The following is a 22,716-nucleotide window of genomic DNA, read 5'->3' as shown; positions in this document are numbered from 1 at the left end:
TTTCAATTTCGATTCGAAAAAGTTTTATTATTTTTTTAGATATTAACTTTAAGATCATCCAAGAATTGTGTAATTCGACGGTATAATAGCGGCGCATTACAATATGATATTAGTAACAGTCTTGGAGGTCCGCAGACGATGGATTCTGGGAATCTAGACTCCCCTAAAATCTCCACTTTTGTATAGATTTAGTCTAATTTTAGCGATGTGTGATTTAAAAAAAATTAAATAAAATTTATCCTCATATTGAATTTGAGACTCTTGAAAACTTTTGGAACAAATTCCAGAATATGTGCTTGATAACAGATGTTAACATTTGAATGAATTGTTGTAATTGGCATGGAATGGTCGATTTAACGAAAGGGAGGATCGGTCCGCAATTATGTAGTTCCCGGAGCAAAGATAACTTAAATTGCGATTAGTCTACATACACTGGAAAAAAAATTCTGTAGTTTAAATTATCAAATATCAATATAAAATCATTAACCTTTCATTTTGTAAGTTCATATACATTTCCTTAGATTAAATTACAAAATTTGCCGGTTTTTATATGTTTACAGTAAATTTATAAGAAAATATTATATTTTTATTCATAAAAATGTATTTTTACAGCATTTCATATTATAAATGTATCACATTGACTTGACACCTAGTCTTCCGTTCCGAGCGCTGCTATAGGCTGAAGGAATACAACTCCCTTTCGCTGAAGGTCTCTCGCTTAGCAACAGCTGAACCCTTATTGGCTCAACGCGCGGGTGTGTCGAGGGTGTTTTAGTTCGCATTTTTGCCACGGCTCAAGACATTTTGGCAGTACTTTAGAAATTTTACTTTATAAGTGTAAATTGGTTTACATTGAGGCTTATCAAACAGATTGCCACCGTGTTTTTCTTGTAAATTCACATATGATTTTCTTTTACAATGCATCACTCTTTTGCAGGGCATGTCCTTTAGCACATAATGTTCCAGTGCAGTCCCATTATACTTTAATTTTAATATCTTCCAGCCCGGGAAAGTTTTTTTTTTATTTTTTTTAAGAAATCCTGCTCGGAGATGTATCAAATATGAGATTTACTGATTAGCCTTTCAAAGTTCTGGACAATATTAAGACAAGACGTTAAGTATAGCAGTACGTAAATGTGGAATAAAATAGCAATTTGCTACGGAGTTGATAAATTGAATATGTAAGAATTTTAAAACATATTCAAGGTCTGCTCGGAAAGTAATGTCACCAAGTCTATAAGTATGAAAAGAAAAACATCCATTTACAGTTCTTCAAAATATTATCCTTTTGAGCTGATACATCTTTGCCAGCGGGATTTCCAATCTGCGAAGGCATCCTGGAAGGCCTGCTCAGGAAGTGTGTTTAAAACCATTTCATAAGCTCTCCATAATCACCACTTTCATGTAATCATTTGTTGTACCTGTTCACGAGCTTCAAAGTTCCCATCTTATACTCTTCTATATACTGTATTCAAACAAAAGTCCTCTAAGGTATTTCCACCGTGCAGCTTACTTCTTCTTCTCATTCTCCTTTCAGAGTCAACTGACTTCCTTAACAGCTGTGACTGGAGGTTGTAAGAAGTTGCCCTTGTAAGGGTGGTCAAAATAAACTGCATGGATGAATTGCTGCATTAATTCGGGTAAGAAATTTTTTGATCATATACCCACCCTACAGTCTGGACCTTGCTTCTAGCGCTTTCCACTTTTTTCTCTAAGTTGAAAGAGTTTCTGAGTGACAAACGTTTTGGAAGTGCTGGAGAATGCAGTGACAACGTGGCTTAATGAACTGCCGGTAGAAGAGTATAACACGGGAATTCTGAAACTCGCAAAATAGATGCGACAAATGTTTAAATGAAGGTGTTGATTATGTAGAGAAGTGAAGAAAGCTTCAGGTATGTAACAGGATTGTTTTTTTCTTAAATAAATACTGTATTTTCATTTTGCTTTTCACTTGTTACATGCGTCTCTGCCTGTCAAATCATTACACTGAGAGATAACTACAATGCTTATCAGAGTTTTAACACGTAAGAATTGCAGAAAAGATACGCTACATGTTTCCTTATGAGAAATCATTAACATTTAATAGAGCTAACCTGTAAAACTTGTTGTCATTGAGATTATAAAAGATACCGCTGACCCCAAACAGAATTTTATTAAATCATTTTGTATGGTCTATGCTAAAAGTCTTATTGTAATATTTTTTCAGTATGTGAAGACGAATAAACATGAAATATTATACTTGAAATATTCAAGGCATGGTGCCTTCATCAAGAAATGTCACATTATGGAACAAAGAAATGAATGTTCGTGGTTAAGTAGTGCAGGGGTGCCCACAAGGGGGGGCTATGACGCAAACTGCGTCATTGAAATATTTGGGGGGGTAAAAACCTATATAAACATGTTTGAGAAGGTGTAAAAATTAATCGAAAAGTTTTTTTTTTTTTCATGGAAGAACACCTACGGATAGGCAATTGAGGGGGGGTGCGTCATGGACATGAGGGGGGTGGGCACCACTGAGTAGTGAGCATTACTGACTCACTCACACGACTTGTCCACCATGTCCGAACTTCCACCCCGCCCTCCCCTCAAAAAACTTCGTACTTGAATCAGATTTAAACTATATACTCACTGACGTTTATTATATATAAAAAAAAAATATTAACATGTAACAGTTTCATCAACTATCTACTTGGCTTCATCAGACACTATGAATTGACAGGTAGTGACAGATTATATGTATATAAGAAACAGCGAAACAATTCCTGAATGCTGATTAGCTACCATAGGCTACTACAACCAATCTCCTTCAATTCCCTTTTGTGAATTGACAATTCTTTTTAGTTTTATTTTATTATTATTATCTTTTTTGCCTCAGGTTTCTTTCTAAGGGATCATTCTTCTCTTGGAGATATAGTAACAAAAGTTGGTATGTGAAGGAATGAAGTAGTTCACTAAAGGCTAATACCATGCAGAAGTACTTGTCGCTTATATGGGTTAGTAAGAGAGGGACTAAGTTGGCCAATTTTTTGGGTCTCAGATTTTTTAACTTATTTTTACACTTATTTTCTGGACGGTTTCATATAAGATAAGATACCTTTTCACTGAATAGGTCTGCACAAATGTTTCCTCGTTGGAATCTATGTTTTATAAGTTTTCCAGCGATGTATGAATAATGATTTCTGTGGTAATTAGGGAGATCACCAGGGTCGGCAAATTAAAGGTCTGTAAAAGCCCTTCGAAAATGATATACAGGGCCTTTTTTTATAGGAATTTTGTTCTGAATATTTTATCTTGTTTTGTCTTGTAGAAATGGATACTATTTCTTATACTAGTATAGTAAGTGTATTGCCTACACATTAGCTTCATTTTGTCAGCGTAGAGTGACTGTAAGGGTTGCCAGGTCCCTTCTAAATTATTTTTTGCTCGTATTTTTAGGATGTTTTGTTTCTTCTTCTACGAAGAGGGCGGGAATTGTACAAGTGTTACCTCGCTGGAATCAGTGTTCCATAAGCTTTCCAATACGGTATCAATCATTACCCTGTGATAATTAGGGGGTCGCCAGGTCCCCCAACGTGAGAGTCTACCATTTCGTTCAAAACCCTGCTCAGTGTGTAAATTGTAGAACCACTTTTATGTACTGTATGTAATGAGACAGATGGTTAGCGAAAGTGAATAATGATGATGAATGGATAGAAGGAATGGAGATGTGAAGCAAACGGGGGATTTTCAACAAAACCCACGGAATACAATATTATCTAACACAAATTCCAAAATGGATGAAATATTTGCCCTGGGATCGAACGAAAGACCCATCACACCTGAAATAAGCTACGTACCACTAAGCCACTATGCCCTACTGTGCCCATGTTAAGCTGTAGGATGAAGTCTCATACAACCTCATATTTAAAAAGGACGTAAAATTCTAATCAATCAACCAACGAAAAAGAACAATTATGATGGTGGAATCAAAATGTGGGAGAACCTCTAGAAAATACGGACACGATGTTGTCTTGTCTACCACAAAGAAATATGACCTGCAATTGAATTAGAAACTTCTTGCATAGGCGGTGAGCGCTCTACTACTGTGTCACATGCTGTATATGGAATTACGATATTAATCAATGTAACAATGACGTAAGTGTGTGTGTTGTATTTTAGAATCCCTTTTCAACGCCAAGGTTGCGAGGCGCATTCATTATATTCTAAGCCTAAAGGTGGCGCAACAATCGTTGGATGACGAAAGTTAGTGGAACGATTGCATCATTTTTTTTTAAAGTATGAAAACAAAAGTAGAAAGCACTGCTATTTATCTACCGTTTTAGTAAAGTGCGGAACACGTCACCTAACAGTGTCCTGTGCACCAAGCGACTGTTCCCAAAGCTGCAATTCAACAGTGCAGATTCCAGCTTCGTACTCATTTACGTTATTCTTCATGCATGGGCCCAAGTGTCTTTTTTCTTGTTTCAGAAACTAAACAAACAACATTTGCATCATACACGTTACAGTCAGAGACAAAATCTTTTTCTCTGCCAGGGGAAGTTATATAGAAATCTAAACAAACAATTTTAAATGTTGATCTTCTCCTTATATGTTAGAGTTGAAACATATTGAATGACCCTCGTATATGACATGCGGACCTACAATTTAAGGTGAAATGATATCCTCGCGGTAACGCGGTGACCACTTTCTCCAGAAAGAGATAAGCAAATTAAGATTTTCATATCGAAAATTTCTTTCATCTTTCTTTCACCTTTTTCCCTCTCATATTTGAATGAAATTACTCTTTCCGAGTGTCCTAATTTCTACGAGAGGGTAACTCTGGATATTCAAACATTAATGATAATTAATTTTAGCCATTAGGTAATGAGAGCACAGCCATTAGGTAATGAGAGTTACACATATCAATGGTGTTATCAGAAACTGCGAGAAACCTACATACATCTTCACCCCCTAAATTCGACTCGACTCCAACGAGTCGAAAACAGCTACTAGGGTTTCGTACAGAGTATAAAGATTTGTGTATGTGTACTGAATTTAGTGGCTTTAGGTATTCTTTTCTATGTGAAAAGCTAATATATATATATATATATATATATATATATATATATATATATATATATAGGGTGTTTTAAAACCACACCAACAAAGTTTGGGAGGTGATTTCTGACACCAAGATAAGACGAGAAGTATAGACCAACCTGACTGCACAAATGATTCCTTTCGGAGTTATAAACTGCCGAAAACATACCTCCGAAACTATGGGACATACCGTACTCGGGTCAAGACTTCACTTAGAAACTAGTATGTGTCCTATCCAAGTTTCAGAATCTTGCGGTACGTCCGCAACAATTTTTGTTGAGGTAGTTGGTGAGTACTTCAAATTATATGCCCGTAGTCAAACGCCCTCTATAAAAATTGTTGCTTGAGTACCTTAGAATTCTGAAATATGTACTTTTGGATAGCGCATATATTAGTTCCTAAGTAAAGTCTTGACCCGACTACGGTAGGTCCCATAATTTTGGAGCTATGGACCTTTAAAGTTCTTTTTTTAAAATTTTTCGGCAGCCTGTAACTCCGAAAGGAAGCATTTGTGCACCCAGGTTGGTCTATACTTTTTGTCTTATCTTGGTGTCGGGAATCACCTCCCAAACGTTATTGGTGTTGTTTTAAAACACCTTGTATACACTATTTTATTATTATTATTATTATTATTATTATTATTATTATTATTATTATTATTATTATTATTATTATTATTATTATTATTATTATTATTAGAGGTAACACATAAAGAAGGAATAAATGTAGATGGCGAAATAAGATTATGCAAATATAATATTTTTGTTATTAATTAATAGTAGGATTAACAATTTTAAAAAGAATGAAAAAAATACACAATTTGTGATTATATTAATTGATTAAATCTTTTATTTTGACAAGATGCGATTTTTTGTACATAAGATAAAACATATTTGCTACTACAGTAATAATGGGTCAAATCAGAAATCTTACACAACAAATATTTACAGCATGTAGCTTATATTCAATATTGTTGACCGTTGTAGTTTTTCAAAAACAAGCTTAAGTATATACTATACTTATTACGTCGATAACATTTCAAATATTTGAACTAATAGTATCTATGTTTTTGTACTGATTATTATACACATGTACAGTAGGTAAACATACATTTGCAACAATTATTTCGTTTATAATTACAGAATAAAGTTTTTTCTTTTTTTTTTACTGAGTTCTAACATCACGAAACAATTAAAATACGTTTTATTAAAATCAGTGATGCCAACCTGAAACGCTATAAAATCCCATCTCAAGATGCAAAAAATCTCATTTTGCATCTGAATTTTTACATTGTGTTATTATTGTTATTATTATTATTGATAATAATAATAATAATAATAATAATAATAATAATAATAATAATAATAATAATAATAATAATAATAATATAGAATTTAAACTTAAGTATGACATCCGTTACTTTTTTTCAATTTTAGAGTAAGTTATCAATAAATTTCGACCTTCTAAGTATGTAGAATATTTCCTGAATAACTATTACAAATATATATTGTTATATTGTCAGAAATGTGGTGACTCCATGGCTTTCTTGTATCATCATCTTATACTGAGCCGAATGATACTAAAAAGGTTCTGTTCTTCATACATTTTATGTGGAATGTTTGGAAATAACTGTTTCTGACTTCATATTTAACTTTCTTTCTTTCATTCGTTCATTGTTTTGTTTTATTCTTCCTTCAAATACTAGAGCACAAATTTCATTTCTTGGTACTTGGTTTTTAAGAATCACATATGATTGCGTCACTCCTCACTAGCATAGATTTGGGTGATGACAAAGAAGAAGCTTAAAAGTTAAGAACACAGACACGTTTATTGATGACTCTTTATGTCTGCTTTCCTGGAGAATTTTGTGGCTGGATTACACATATAGAAAAAATCCCATACATGTTGTCAATTTCGACGAAAATTCCCTTCATCACATTCCGAATAAATAATGTCAAAAAAAATCCCACGTAATGGGGTTTTTCGCACGGGTTGACATCACTGATTAAAATTACTTTAGTACTAAATTATTATATTGAAAACAAATGAAAATAATTTTCTTCTTGGTTTCCATAACCTTTGTGAATAACTACATTAAATGACGAAAAGGAGAATTCAGAGAAGAGAAAATTCAGTTTTTTTTTCTTCGAAGACAATTTTGTGTAAAATTTAAAAAGAAAAAAGAAAAAAGAAGTTTACATTCTTCATCTTTTTAAAATTTATTTAGAGTTGCTCTGTTTTCGTTAAGTGGTAGAATGATCTATAATAAATTCACTTTCTTTAGTCTTTTAAAAGAAGACTATCTTCTTTAAGTATCTGGTTATTCACGAGGCGAGCCAATCTTTTTTTTTTAAATTGCTCGTTTACTGTACTTCACTTATGAAAACACTAATGCATTATTCCAACAATTGTCAAGGTTGTCAATCTAGTTGTAGTTTATTTAGTTCAACAGGAGTAAGTGGTATTGTTTCTTGAATAACCGGCATAATTTGATTATACAATTGTTGGTATCTATTCGGTGAATTTAAGTACTTAATTTCTCTATGCGTTTGTATGTAGTTATTTACATACTTCAAATATTGTTGAGCGAACACCCTGTTCTTTTTGTATTTCGTAAAATTGAAACCTTCTTGTATCTGTTTGTGTTTACTTACTTCTATCAGGAACTCATTTACTTTGTTGAAAGTCGCAGGTGGTAAGTACGAAAAGACTTTAGTTATGTTAACTGAAAGCTTTGCTCTATTTATTTGGGCTTGTTCCTGTTCATTAAGCGAATTTAAGAAGTCTAATATAATGATAATATTGTGCTTTGTTTTCGCGTCCATATCTTGGTGATCTCTCAGATAAATAAGGACATTAATAATATTGAACTCATCAGCGGTAACATTGTAGTAATAAATAAAATAAGGGAAACGTGGACTTTTTACAAAATCCAAAACATACAATACAGCGTCTTTGACTGTTTCATTTGCTTTTTTATTGTTATGTACTGCTCCGAGTCCGGCTATAAGCTTATCTCGCTTATCGGTCCACTCAGAATGGAACCGTATATACACGAGTACCCATTCAACACTAAGTTTTTCTTTCTCACTCAAGTTTTCATTATCTTTTAAATATTCCAAAATAACTACTAGCTCTGTCTTCTGTGACTTGTATCCATAACTAATCGGTATGAAGCGTCCTTGGTCTTCTACTAATATCTGTAAATCCTCAGTACCATTAAGTGCTTCTTCAAACACATATGTTTTGGCGTTCCTAATTTCGTCAAGTTGCAGAAGAATTGCATCTCTTAACCTTATGTAGTTTATATATTTTAAAATAATTATGAGATCGTTCTTGTTATTTTCACCTACATTCTGGGTATCTACAAGATATCTGAACACATCGTAAAGATAGACGTCGGTTGGGAAAGTGTAACCAACAATGAGACTTGGGAAGGTGTAACTCTGAATTAGAACTGTTATTCTGCTAATACTGTCGATTACGTCGTTGGGTGTCTTTGGATCTTGACTTAACTTCTGAAGTTGATCTAACACTTCTGTTCGAACCGTGACCCATGTATTCCCATAATCTAGATAAACCAGTATCCACTCTATACTCGTTTTTACATTATCATCCACACCAGAATCAAGTTTCAGATAAAACAAGACATCTCGAAGTTTTTTACTTGGTGATTCATAACCAAAAATAATACTTTGGAATTTCACGCTTAGCACAAAAGTGCGAACACTTTGTATGCTGTTTACGGCTTCTTCAAATAAGTCAGATCTAGTACTTAATTCTTGCAGTTGATCTAAAATTTCATCTCGAATGATAATAAACTCTAAGTATTTAATGACAACAGTTACATTCTCCTCATCCGTGTTACTTAAAGACTTACTATCTTTAATGAAAATTAATACTAATCGGAGATCTGTGCTACCTTTGTAAGTAGAAACAAGACGTGGAAACGTTACAGTAAGAACCAAGCTCTTCACTATTACAATACTTTCCTTAACATCATCTGGCACATCAGTATCTTGAGCTAATTTATCGAGTTGCTCCAAAACATCCGTTCGAATCTGCACCCAAGAACTTCCATAATCCAAATATACAAGTACCCATTGTATGCTAAATTTATCGTCATCAGACACTTCAGTTTGACTTACAAGGAATCGCAAGACGTCTTCAAGGTTGTTACTGGAGGAATCGTATAACTTAATGACAGTTCGGAAGACGTTACTCAGAATTAAAGTACGTACCCTCTCAATACTGATCTTGACTTCTTCAAATAGATCAGTTTTATCTTGCAGGATGTTCAATTGACGAAGAACCTCATCTCTGATTGTTATGAAATTTAGATACTCAATCACTATTTTAATATGATCCTTAATGGATACACTTGTATTGTCTTTGAGGTAAATTAAAACAGCCCTCAAGTCGCCGTACCATTCTGGATATTGTACAATTATACCAGGGAATTCAGTACTTAACACAAATGTCAGTACTTCCTTGATACTATTTTCCTCTTCGGTGGTTAAGTTTGGTTCTTTTAGTAAGTTGTTAAGCTGTGTCACCATTTCAGATCGAATATCGACCCAAATATCAGTTTTATATTTTATGTAAATCAGTATCCAATCAATATCACGTTTGTTGTCATTGGTTAATTCTTGTTGATCCCTTAGAAAAGTTAATATATTTGATAAGTTTGTATTGTCTTGTGTATATTTTGAAATAATTAACAAGAAACTGTTAGCCATTACTAGACTGTGTATGTTATTGATAGCATTAGTTATTTCATCAGGTATGTTGGTAACAAAGCTAAGTAGAACGCTAAGTTGTCTCTGTATCTCGGTCTGAAGAATTTTTGCATTCACATAAGCAATCACTATCTTTATGCTATTTCTCTGATTATCAGTTATGTCCTTCTGGCCTTTTATATAGGTCAATACTGCCTTTAGTTCTGTAGTAGTGGAACTGTAGTCTGCTACAAGAGGTGGGAATTTTGAGCTCTTAACAAGCTCTATAACTACACTTACATTAGTTTCTACAACTTCTGGAATATTTGTAAGTGCTTTAAGTTGTACAAGAATACTGTCACGGATGTTTATCCATTCACTACCATACAGTTTGAAAAGAATCACAAGTTGAATACTTTCTTTATCAGAATCACTCAATTCAGTGTTAATTAAATATTGTAAGATAGCTATAGCGTCAGTCGTTGATTCTGAATAATCTACTACAAGAGACGGGAAATTATCGTAGTAAATTATGCTTTGTAGCACTATAATTGCATTATTAATCTCAGGCGGGATACTTGGTCTTGCACGCAGTTCTTCTAGTAGTAGACGAATTGTTTCTCTCAGTTCGTCTACAAGATCTCTTGATTTCAAATATTTTATAATAATGATGATACTTTGTTTAGTTTCCTCGTCTACATTTGTATCACTGAGATATGTTAATAGCTCTATCAAAAATAATTCTGTGTTGCTCGTTGTGAAGTTCACAACCAGAGGCGGAAATCTGTCAACATCTGTAATTAATAATTCTACTATTGTGATACTGGTTAGGAGCTTTTCGGGAAGGCCAATTACGTTCTTTAAACTACGGAGTTCAGTTAAAGCACGCTCTTGGAACTGTATCCACTTGCTTCCGTAAAGAAGGTAATTGATTACAAGCTGAATTGCACTTCGTTCATCATCGGATAGTGATGCTTGATTCTTAATGAAAATTAAAATGAGGATATTATCCGTTGGTGATTCTTTATACTCTAGAATAACAGTGAGAAATCCAGGACTTTGTACGTATTGTAATAGTGTAATAAAGGCATCTTTAATTGCTTTGGTTACATCTGGTTGCACCGACTTCTCCTCGATCAAAATAATTAATTGTTCTTGAATTGCTAAGGCAAATGCTTCGGACTCCATGTACTTAATTAATATATTTATTAATTCGGTATCTAGTCCTGGAACCGTAATTAAATAGTCCAAGAAGTATTTGAGAGAACCAGTTTCATTTCCAGTAGTACTGTAGTTTGCATATATTTCAGGAAATATTGGTCCTTCAAGGATATCAATGATGTAATAAATGCTTTGTGTAACGTTTTCGTAAAGATGCGGCTTGCTTAATGTAAAGTTAATTTCTACGAGAAGTTGCTCTCTGACTTTTATCCATTGAATGTCCTGAAGAATATAAAGTACTAGTTTCAAATCTAGTCTGGTACCTTCGTCTAAACCGGGAAGTAGTACAATTTCTTTCAAAATTGTTATCGCATCATCTTGCTCGTTTGATTGAATTTGCTTAATAATAACAGTGAAATTTGTCTCTGAAACAATTTCAAGTGCTCGTGAAACATTTTTCTTCAAGTTGTCTGGTACATCTGGATTCAGTTGAATACGTTGAATGGCACGTATAATGATCTCTTGTACCTTTGATGTTTTCCCTACTGAATTCAAGTAGACAATTAATATATTAATATAATACTTTTCTTCGTCGGTAATAGAAGTACTCTGATTAAGATATGTCAAAATTACTTTTATATTAATTGTTAATGGGATTTCTGAAGCAATAAGAGGGAACTGGGTGCTATTGACAATACCAATAACAACTTCAGTACTCTTGAAAATGTCATCCGTAATATTTTCACCCTGTATTACTAGAATTGAGTTTATAATTTGTTCCCGAATTATAACCCACTTTGTTGAGTAACGTAGAATATTTATAACTAAGTATATTTTCCACCTGTCATTCTCGTTAACATCCGGCAGATTCACTATATCGAATAGTATATCCGCTACAGTTCTGTCCTTAAACTCAACCAATTTTAGTAGCGCAAGGAAGTCGGACTGCGTAACATAACTATACACTGACAATACATCTTCCCTGACGTTTTCAGGCAACTCTGTTCTAATCAGTATTGTTCCAATTTCAACTTCGATTCTATTCTGAGCTTCTTTAAGACTGGATTGTTTAGAGAAATATTCAAGTATGATTATAACTGCTTGTTTATACTCTTCCTTCAAATTAGCATTGTATTGAATAATCTTTAAGAAATCCACTAGTAGTACTTTATTTTCTGTTGAAGGAATATCCTTAACTATAAGAGGGAAGTCCTGGCTATAAATAAGCTCAATAAGTATGTAGATGCTACGATTTTCATTTTCGTTGAGGTCTGGTTTACTAGTTATCATATCTATTTGTATTTGAATAATCTGCTTTAACTTAATCCAATAAGTACCGTACTTTATTATGTTTATTACTACTATTAGCTTATTAGTATTATCGTCACCTAAGAGACCTTTGATGTAAATTTCCCATAACATATCCTCGACAGATTTTCCATCAATGGTAATATTTTGCAGAATAATGATAAAGTCAGGTTGATGAACAATCATTTCTACCTCAGCAACTATGGCAAGAATTTCCTCTGGAATATCTCGATCCTTTGTTATTTGAACTATTGTAGCAAGTATGTTTTGCTGTGCGTCTTCGTATTTATCTTGTTGTTCCAAGTAGTGAATGATCACTTCAATGTCGACTTTATAATTTTCTGCACGTGAATCATTTATAAGTATTTCCAAAATCTTGCGGAGATTAGCGATGGTGTTTGATTGCCAAATATCTACAAGAATAAAAGCAAAATTTGGATCTAAGAAGAACTCCACTATTCTAGATATACTAACATTTACTTTTTCATCAATATTTTCCCTTCCGGCTATAATTTGTATTTGAATCACTAATTCATCTCGCCGTTTTATCCAAGTGGTACCATGTTGTAAGATAGTGATTATCCACAAAATTCCTTCTTGTATTTCTTCCGTTACGTTTTGTAGTTTGCGTATTTCTTCTAGTATTAATACTACATCAATGTCGTCAATATTTATTTGATTGTTAAGAAGAACTAATATTGTAATAAAGTTAGGGTCTGATACAAAAATTTCCACATTATATATGATTTCCCTTATGTCATTGGGAACGTCAGTTTTAGTAAGTAATAATTTAATTTCAGCAACAATTCTATTTTGCACTAACACAATTTTTGACTCAGTTTCTAAGTAGTCAATAATAATTGTAATAGCCTCTTCATACTCTTTAGGGAGAGATTTTTTGTCCCTTAGATATTTTAGAAACAACTCGAGTTTAATCAATTTTCCAGTTACTTGGAAATCAACTACGTAGGATGCGAAATGTGGTCCTTTAATGAAAACCAGTATTAATTCGAGATTTTTCTTTATGCTTTCATCGAGATTTGGTTTGGACAGAATTATTTCAATCTGAAGAGTAACTTCATCAACAATTTTTATCCATGTAGTTTTATATTTTAAAATTGTGATCACCAGGTTAATTGTTTCTTTATATCTATCCCCTACAGATGTTACTTTCAAGATTTCAAGCAAAAGATTTATGATTTCAATTTCTTCTGTTATATTAAGTTCTGCTAATATAAGGGTAAAATTATAATCCAGTACAAAAATTTCCAACTCGAATATACGATCTTTCATATCATCAGGAAGATCTGGATAATCTATGAGAATCTTTTTAATCTCAGTAATAATTAAAGTTTGTGCATATTCTATGTACGATTGTCCCTCTATATATTCAATTATGTAGGTGATTTGCACTTTTACATCATCACTGATGTTTTCCGTAATAAGATATTTAAGGAAAATCAAGAGGTCTTTCACTTCTGACAGCTTGAAATTCACAATATACACTGCAACATCTGGTAAAGATATGAAGTCAATCACAATCTCGATAGCAGTTATAATATGTTGTGGAACATTAGGCTTATTTTTATATATTTCAAGCAGAGTTAAAACTTCTCGTTGAATGGTTATCCATTTGGTGTCATATCGAATAATGTTAATAACTAACTGAATCGTCACTCTAAGTGTTTTGCTTACGTTCTGGTGATTCATTATTTCCAGTAAAATTTCTATAAGCGTCGCCTTGTCAATTGGGGGCGTTATATCAACGGTTATGACTTCCAGTATAGCGATAAACTCTTCACTTATGATGAAAATTTCAAGCTCAAAGATTTGGTCCTTTATTTTGTCCGGCAGATGAGGATTTTCCATTATTTCTTGAATTTTTATTATAATTTCATCTTGTATGACTGTGATATTTGTTTGCTGTTCTATGTAATTAATCACTACTTCAATGTAATACTCTTCCTCAGTTGTTATTTGCATGGTTTTAATGTGTTTCAAGAATAATATCAATGTGGACATGTTCATGTTCAGTTCCAAATCTTCTATCCATATTATAAATAATTCTACTCTTCTCTCTATGATGTCTATGATAATATCGATACCTTTAGTCACATTTTCAGGAAGATTTGGTTTGTTCTGAATTACTTCAATAAGAATCTTAATTTCCCGCGTAACCGTTAGCCAGCGAGATCCGTACTTTATAATATTAATAACAATCTGAATCGTTTGCTTATAGCTGACAGTGATGTTTTCTATTTCTAGTAGATCTATTAAGATAGTCAAAATATCATTCGGTCTCTTTGTCACCACAATCTCCAAAATACCAATAAATTTCGAATCTGATATATAGACTACCAATTCGAATATACGTTGCTTTAGATCGTCAGGAAGTTCTGGGTAACCCAAGATTTCTTCAATTTTCACTATAATAAGCTCTTGTGCATATATGACATCGGATTGGCTTGTAATGTAATTTATAATAATATCTATACTTATATTAAGTTCGTATGAAATATTTTGTCTTTTTAGAAACGACAAGAAAACTTCGAAATTCGTCAAATTTACAGTTAATATAACTTCCTTCAAGTAAATTGCAATGTCTGGTCTTTTCACAAATATTTCTATTACTTCTATACTTTCTGTAACATTTTCAGGAATAGATGGTCTGTTCTTTATTATATCAATCAGAATAAGAATCTCCTTCTGTATTTGTATCCACTGAGAACCATATTCCAGAATGCTTATTACTAACTGTATCTGTATTTTGACTTTATTTGGGATATGTGGAAGATCAAGTATTATTCTCAATATCTCTAATACTTTCATATCTGCCGTTATGTTAATTAACTCTAAGATATATGTAAAGTTTCCGTCTAAGACGAAAATTTCTAATTCAAAAATTTTTACCTTTATGTCATCGGGAATATCAGGGCGCTCTAAAATTTTTCGAATCTCTATTATAATGTTACGATGTACTGTAGTGATGTTTGATTCTTTGTATATGTAAAGTAATATTACCTCAATGTTCTTATGTAAGTACTCATCATCAACGTTTGAACAATAGTATAAATATTCTAAAATAACCAAGAAGTTACTTCCAATATTTATATCTTTCACGTAAAGTACAAACTTAGGTCCAATTATAAATTCGTACACGTATTCGATACTTACTTTTACATTTTCTGGAAGGTCAGGAGTGTTTCGTAATATATCAATAACAATAAGCAACTGCTTTTGGATCTCGATCCAAGTTGTTCCATATTGTAGTATATTAATTACTATTTGAATATTAAGCTTGTCATCATCACTTACTTGTGTAAGTTTAATAATTTCGATCAATAGTTTATAAATATTATCTCGGTTAGGAACATCTGTAATGTTGAGAAGCTCTAATATCACAGTGAAATTGGCATCTATCACAAAAAGTTCTACTTTGAAGATAATTGTTTTGATATCTTTGGGTATATCAGGGCGTACTAATACATCTCTAATTACAGTTACAATAATATCCTGAGTTTTAGTCACAACAGTTTCAGCTTTTACGTACTCAATAACGATTTCAATGCTTTCTTTATATTGTTGGTATCGTTCCCACTCAATTAGAAGTTGTAAGAACTCCAAGAAGGTAGTTACTTTATTTTTGAGGGCATAAATCACGAAGGCAGCAAAATCGGGTCCATTGATAATGTCTATTATTACCGTAAGACTAACGTTTAAATTGTCAGGAATATTCGGTTTACTTTGTATTACTTCAATGAGAATAAGTATTTCCTTTTGAATTTGTATCCACTTGACGCCATACTGCATAATGCTAATTACCAACCTAATTTTTACTTCGAACTCTTTAGTGAAGTTAAGTGTCTCTAGTACTCTGATCAATACCAAATAAAGTTCGGTGTCCTCAATATTTGTCATATTTATGAGAGCTAATATTTCTGTGAAGTTATTCTGTAGAATAAAAACTTCTACTTGGAAAATAATTTCTTTAATATCACGCGGCAAATCAGGTAGCTGAAGTATCTCTTTTATTTTTACAATAAGTTTGTTTTGTATTACAGTGATCTCATTTTGCTCTTGTAAATACACAATAACTATATCTATGCTTTCTTTATATTGTATCCATTCTTCATATTGACGATTTCTGATAATTATCAAGATGTCTAATATTGTAGCTATTCTATCATCTTGAGGAGGAAGTAGTTCAACGATTAACGCAAATTTGGGACTCTCAATGATCTCGATTATTGCAATAAGACTAGTTCTAACATTATCCGGAAGTGATTGGTTCAATAATATATCTATTTGTATTCTGACTTCTTCCTGTATTTGTAACCATACTGTGTTTGTTTTTATAATATAATAAATGATTTCAATATCTACTCGAATATCTTTTGGTATATTCTCAAGTTTCAAAATTTCTATCAAAATTCTCGTAACATCCATTCCCAATTGTCCAGGAAGTTGTTCCAGAATAATGATAAATTCTGGTTTAGATATGAATACTTGTAGTAAAATTAGCCTTTCTACATAATGTTTAGGTAGATCTGGATTCTTCTGCAGTATCTCAAGTATGACTGTTAAAATTTTTTGTTGGACTTGTATTTCATATGTTTGGTTGTCTATATATTCAATAACGAGGTTAATATGAACTGAGATTTGTGAGTTTGGACCTTCATATTCAAGAATTAAAATTAATATATCCTTAAGTGACACCACACCGTTCCCTGCATTCGTAAAATTTTTTACAATAATAGCAAACGTTGGATTTCTGATATATTCAATTATAACTGCAATGCTGTCATTAAGTTGGCTTGGTATTCCGGGTCTACCCAAAATAATTTCCAACTCTATGAGTATTTCACGCTGAATATCGACCCACACAGTATCGTAGCGAACTATGTTAATTATCAAATCAATCTCAATTTTAATATCATTTGGTATGTCTGGTAGTTTTGCTATTTCTATCAGTAAAGTTATTATATCTTGCACTTGCGGAAGCTTCTCAATGACAATAGTAAAACTTGGTTTCGATATGAATATTATTACTTCGTAAATCTTTTTTCTTATATCATCAGAAATTCCTGGGCGATTATATATTTCGATAATATATGCTACAATTTTATTTTGTATAATTACTTCTTGTTTCTGTTTTGTAATAAAATTAATGACGATTTTTAAATGGTAATGTAGTTCGTCATTGGATACATGATCCAAAATAAATATCAAAACTTCCGTAATGTTCCAAGAATTCCAGCCAGGAGGAATAATGAGTGCAAAGTCAGGACCCTTAATATATTTTATAATGAATTCAATACTCAATCTTTCATTATCTGGCAAGTTTGGCATACCTTTTATAATCTCAATTTGAATTAATAACTGCTGCTGGAGTTCTACCCATGTCGTTCCATAAATAAGAATATTAATTAATATTTGGATTTTATTTTTGTCTTCCTCGCTTATATATGGACTCCCAAGAATAATAATCAAAATCTCTGTTACATTTGTTACACTAGGTGGAATGGGAATTACTTCAGTAAAATTCTTTTTAGAAATTAGGATTTCTATTTCAAAAATAATTGTTTTGATATAAGGAGGGATATCTGGTCTCTTTAGTATATCTATAATAACTTCGATAACAGTATTTACTGCTGGGTTAACAGGTGGTTTCAGATAGTTCAATAGAATTTGGATATATACTTTAATTGTCGATTCGATCTGTGGATTCTTCATTAGATAGATCAACAAGATCTCTACGGTTATTCCATTCTCCTGGGGTGGTATTGGGAAAATGAAGCCCGGAAAATCTGGACCCTCCACAATAACTATTATAGCATTGATACTTTCGATAATTTCGAGTGGGAGATTAGGAGTACCAAGAATTTCTTTAAGTTTGATAATAATTTCATCTCGAATGGTAATCCACTCGGTACCATAAACGAAATAATTAATTAGTATCTGTATATCAAACGTAATTTCGCTTGGTGTGTCTGAGAACTCTAGTAGAAATCTTAGAATTGTGACAAAATCAATATTATAAGATGGTGGATATGCTTTGATAATAACTATGAAAGCTTCACTTGAAATAAACTGATATACACGTTCGATGCTAATGCGAATTTCGTCTGGGATATCCGGTCGTCCAATTATTTCTTTAATTATTTCTATAATCACTGTTTGAATATAACTTCCGGTATTGTTATATGACACGCCGCAGTCCTCCAAACCTCCAAATCGTTCCTTAATGCCTCCAGAATGGGGGGCTAATACACTTGGTGCAGAAAGTAAACGTCGAGGGGGAGCCAATACACTTGGTGCAGAAAGTAAACGTCGAGGTGATAATTCACTTCTAGTGTTTTGTTTTACATCAGCCAAATGCTCTAGAAACTCAATCCTCTCTAAGTCTGATAAATTATTCACATTTATTTGATTATATAAAAATCTCAAGCCATCTTGATATTCTGTTCCATTAGACAATGGTAAATAATCATAGACTAGAAGATTGCTAGCATCCTTTGAGTATGGATTAAGACATTGGGATTTACAGTATCTGTTATCTTCTTTAGCACTAAACTCACTAGATTCACTAAGACTACGTCTTCCGGCAGTGACACTACCTTCTGCGGATTGGATACTACTAAGAAGATATTGCAAACGACATTGCAGAGGTCTATCAAAAAGGCCAGGTAATTCAATAATTTTAACAATAAGAGCTTCAAAAAATGGTCTGGGATTGGCATACGTAATATAAAGATCAGCTGTGATTGCCAACCATTGAATATAAACTTGTGAGAGTACGCTCTGCAACTCTAATTCCAAAACTCTCAAGTCTTGAACGAGTTCCAAAGTCCCATAAGCTGCTAAAAGTGCCACAACATCGCTGTCATACTCTATCCTGATTATATCGTTATCTCTACCATGCTGATAGGTTACGTGGATCAAAATAGCCTGAATAACTCTCCTAACATAGCTGGTCTCAGGCTGATCGTACAATAGCAATTTTAGAAACGCAATCAATGGAACTCTTGGATCTCTCCAGTCACCTTGAGTAATTTTGTTTATTTCCTCAGCCATTGCATTAATATTTATGAGACCAGTACTGATATTTAGTTCCAGTATTTTTGCTGCATTTACAATGTCTGGTGGATAAACGCCTGGAATAATAGGTCTAAAGAAGGCACCTATATTAATTTCTAAAGGTGGAGGTACTACGACTATAACTTCGACACTTGAAGAGTTTGCTACTAAATGTAGATACTTCAGTAAATCCGGATCAAGTGGAGGATTTTCATCTATTACTATTTTTATTACATCAATAATTAGAGTTTGAAGTGATTCGTACTTCTTAATATCTATTTCAATAATCACCTTTTGGATTAACTCTTTTAATTGCTGGTTTCTTCTCAGATTTTCAATTATTATTTCTAATGCTTGATATGCACCGGGTACATTTGAGTCCAATGGAAAATTAGCAAGTATTTCGATGAATAATTCCAAATCAAATTTAAGATAATCTTGACGGATTGCCTCAATAATTACTTCATACAACCGTTCTTGCCTATTACAAGGAGCATTATATTCAGATTGGATTAAATCACTTACACTAGATAACCACAATGAACTGACAACGTTTTCTGGAAACTGTGGAAGACCCTGTAAAGGATTTAAATTATTTTCAGATAGAATTTTGACAATAACGGAACTTTCCCGCCTAAATATTTCGTCGACTTTCTTGACGTTACACGCATATGAGTTTGGGACAGTCTGTTGAAGCCTAGCCAATATCTCCTGAATAGTTTCTTGAGGCGTGGTTGGATTTTTAATTACAACATTACCAATAACATCCAAGAAATTGATTTGTCCTTGCTGCAGTGCATTCAGAAGGTTGCTAACTGCGTCGTAATCACTTTGTGGCCATTTCAGGTCCGGTTCAGTCAGTATGTTGGCCAATAAGAACTGGAAGTTCTTCCGCAGTTGGTTTGCTCCTTGAACAGTAATTGCCACTTCTTGAGGTACCGGACGAGTGATCTTGCCATGTTCGAATAATGAGGAAATAGGCGTCTCATTGATTTCTATTTCACAACATTCCTGTAAAGAAAAGAAAAGAAAAGACTGTATTGAAATCTTGTAGCAAATAGAGCCTGTAGGCTGTGTTTTAGTTTAAACAAAATATAAAACCGAATGTGAGTTTCTGCTAGATAGCATCACGCAATAGCTACTGAAACAATTGTATTAATTGCCTATTTCATTTAAATGATCATTTTGATTGGAAGTCAAATATACTTTATACTTTGCATGTCTATCAAGTTATAGGCCTCCCAAGAAACTTAAATTAATTAAAATGCGTATTCTAAGGGAGTACAAGATCGATCATAGGAGGCGCATTAAGAAAGTAATTTTCAAAAAGGCCTTGAACAGAAACAAAACACAATTGAATGGAAACATATATTGTAGAGTCACGAACATTAATAAATGGAGGTTGGAGCCATAAGAAACAATGGCTTCAGCCTCCATTTATTAATATTCGTGACTGTACCAGATACAGTGTGAGTAGGGGGCGCGGTGGCTCAGTGGTAGAGCGTTCACCTCTGCTGTTTGGGGTCCCGGGTTCGATCCCAGCCCCCGCCAAAGTGAACTTTGTGATGGACAAACACTGTGCTCGTGGGTTTTCTCGGGGTTCTCCCGTTTCCTCCTACTTTCTTTATTCCACCACTTCACTCATCTCTCATCATCACCGTCTTCTTTAGCCTAACCGGCATAACTGTGGGACGTGAAACTCAAAGATTTCATTTCATTTTACAGTATGCGTTAAGCTTTTTTTTTAAATACATATATTAAAATGCATATGTATATTAAAATGCAAATGTTTTTTAAATACATAAATACATATATTAAAGCGCGAATATGAGTTTCCCTTGTCGCATCAAACATAGCTATGAACCAATTAAAGTGATAGTTTAAATCTTTAAGTTTTACGTCCCACGGTTATGCCGGATGAGCTAAAGGAGACGGTGATGATAAGAAATGGATGAAGTAAGTGGGAGGAAACGAGAGAACTCCTAGAAAACCCGCGCACAAAGTGTTTGTCCACCACAAAGCTCACTTGCCGCGAGCTGCTATCGAACCAAGAACCCCATGCACCAGAGGTGAACGCTCTACCTCTGAGCCACTGCGGCCACTAAAGTGATACTTGGCAAGATTATCAACTTTAGGTCTTCCAAAAATCTTATGACATTAGATTGATTAAAACGCATTTCTCAAGCGGGAAACAGTGGGTCATGATTTATCCGAAAAAGTGAATGGTGACACTAGTGTCAAACCCATAGTGTTGGAGTCATTGAGATGAATAGTGGCACACCCAATGCCGTTTAAGTCTAAATTTAGTCCCCATTGGTATACAGGGTGAGGAATTAAGGTGGGAAAGGATGACATGTAAAAATGATCGAAACCGACCGATATTAATGTCCAAGCCATAGTTTCCTTGGTCACCGAGATGAATAGTGGCACACACGATGATGTTTAAATCCAAATTCAGCCTCCATCGGTGTGGGTGGAATGGGATTAATATTACAGATTTTTATTAATGCGTATTCTAAGGGGAAAGGGTTCAAGTGCTTTCCAATAAATATATGCTCCCCTGCAAGCGAACGACTGCTATTTCAGTTAGTAAAGTAATATTTTGGATGTAAAGTTAGTTTATGAATTATTATGCTATCTCGACCATTTCATCTCTAATGTGTGTGTGAATTACTGAGGGTTTCAAATGTGTTTAGTTTCTTTTGCTACAGTAAGCGCAATCCGCGATCGAATCTTAGTAACTGCACTAAGAACTTACCATTTATGCTAATGGTAATAGAGTATCCATGACTGAGTTAATTTCTAATTGCGCTTTCTGTTACTAATTTTGAGACGCTTAATCAAATTGAACTATTTTGCAGCATATCCGTACATAGAATCATGAGAAAAGTGAATTGAAAGTTGGGTTATTTATGTTTAACAAGTTCGAAGTTATTTTTCTCGTGAATGCATGGAGGAATAAGGTTTAAAATAGTTCTATTGGATTCAGCGTCCTCCAATTAATATGTAATATCCCGCACATATGTAGCTCTGTTGGTAAACAAGTTACACGTGCTTACGTTAAAAGCATTAACCATGTGCATCCTACCACGATTTACTACGTTGCCAAACGACAGGAACGCCAGTGACATTATTGGTCATATTATAACGAAGTACCAGCCACACTGGAGTACCTATATAACCAGCAGGATCTCACCGACAATCATCAGTTTTCGGCTGATCACCTTAACTCTCAGCTTGCCTGGAGCTTTGAGAGCAACTTAACCCAAAGCCTTTGGTTTGCTTGGAACTCTATGAGACTCTTAAATCTCAGTCACTCAATTTTCGTGGAGCCTTGTGATCTTTAATCCCCACTGGTTACTTAGAGTATTGC

At 33.5% G+C, this 22,716-nt stretch overlaps 1 protein-coding gene across 1 annotated transcript in view; it reads left to right on the top strand.

Moving 5' to 3' along the window:
* Positions 1-1,422: 1,422 nt before the first annotated feature.
* LOC145692857 (uncharacterized) overlaps positions 1,423-22,716 on the top strand; it is a 58,579-nt gene continuing 37,285 nt past the window's right edge. Inside the window, exon 1 of the mRNA XM_081768380.1 lies at positions 1,423-1,640. The gene's annotated coding sequence lies outside the window, so the exon portion shown is untranslated. The remainder of the gene's footprint in view (positions 1,641-22,716) is intronic.

Source organism: Thermobia domestica, chromosome 8 (genome assembly GCF_964235325.1).
Source record: "Thermobia domestica chromosome 8, izTheDome1.hap1.1, whole genome shotgun sequence".
NCBI classification, from domain to species: Eukaryota; Metazoa; Arthropoda; class Insecta; order Zygentoma; family Lepismatidae; genus Thermobia; species Thermobia domestica.
This window is presented reverse-complemented; position numbering and strand designations above follow the sequence as displayed.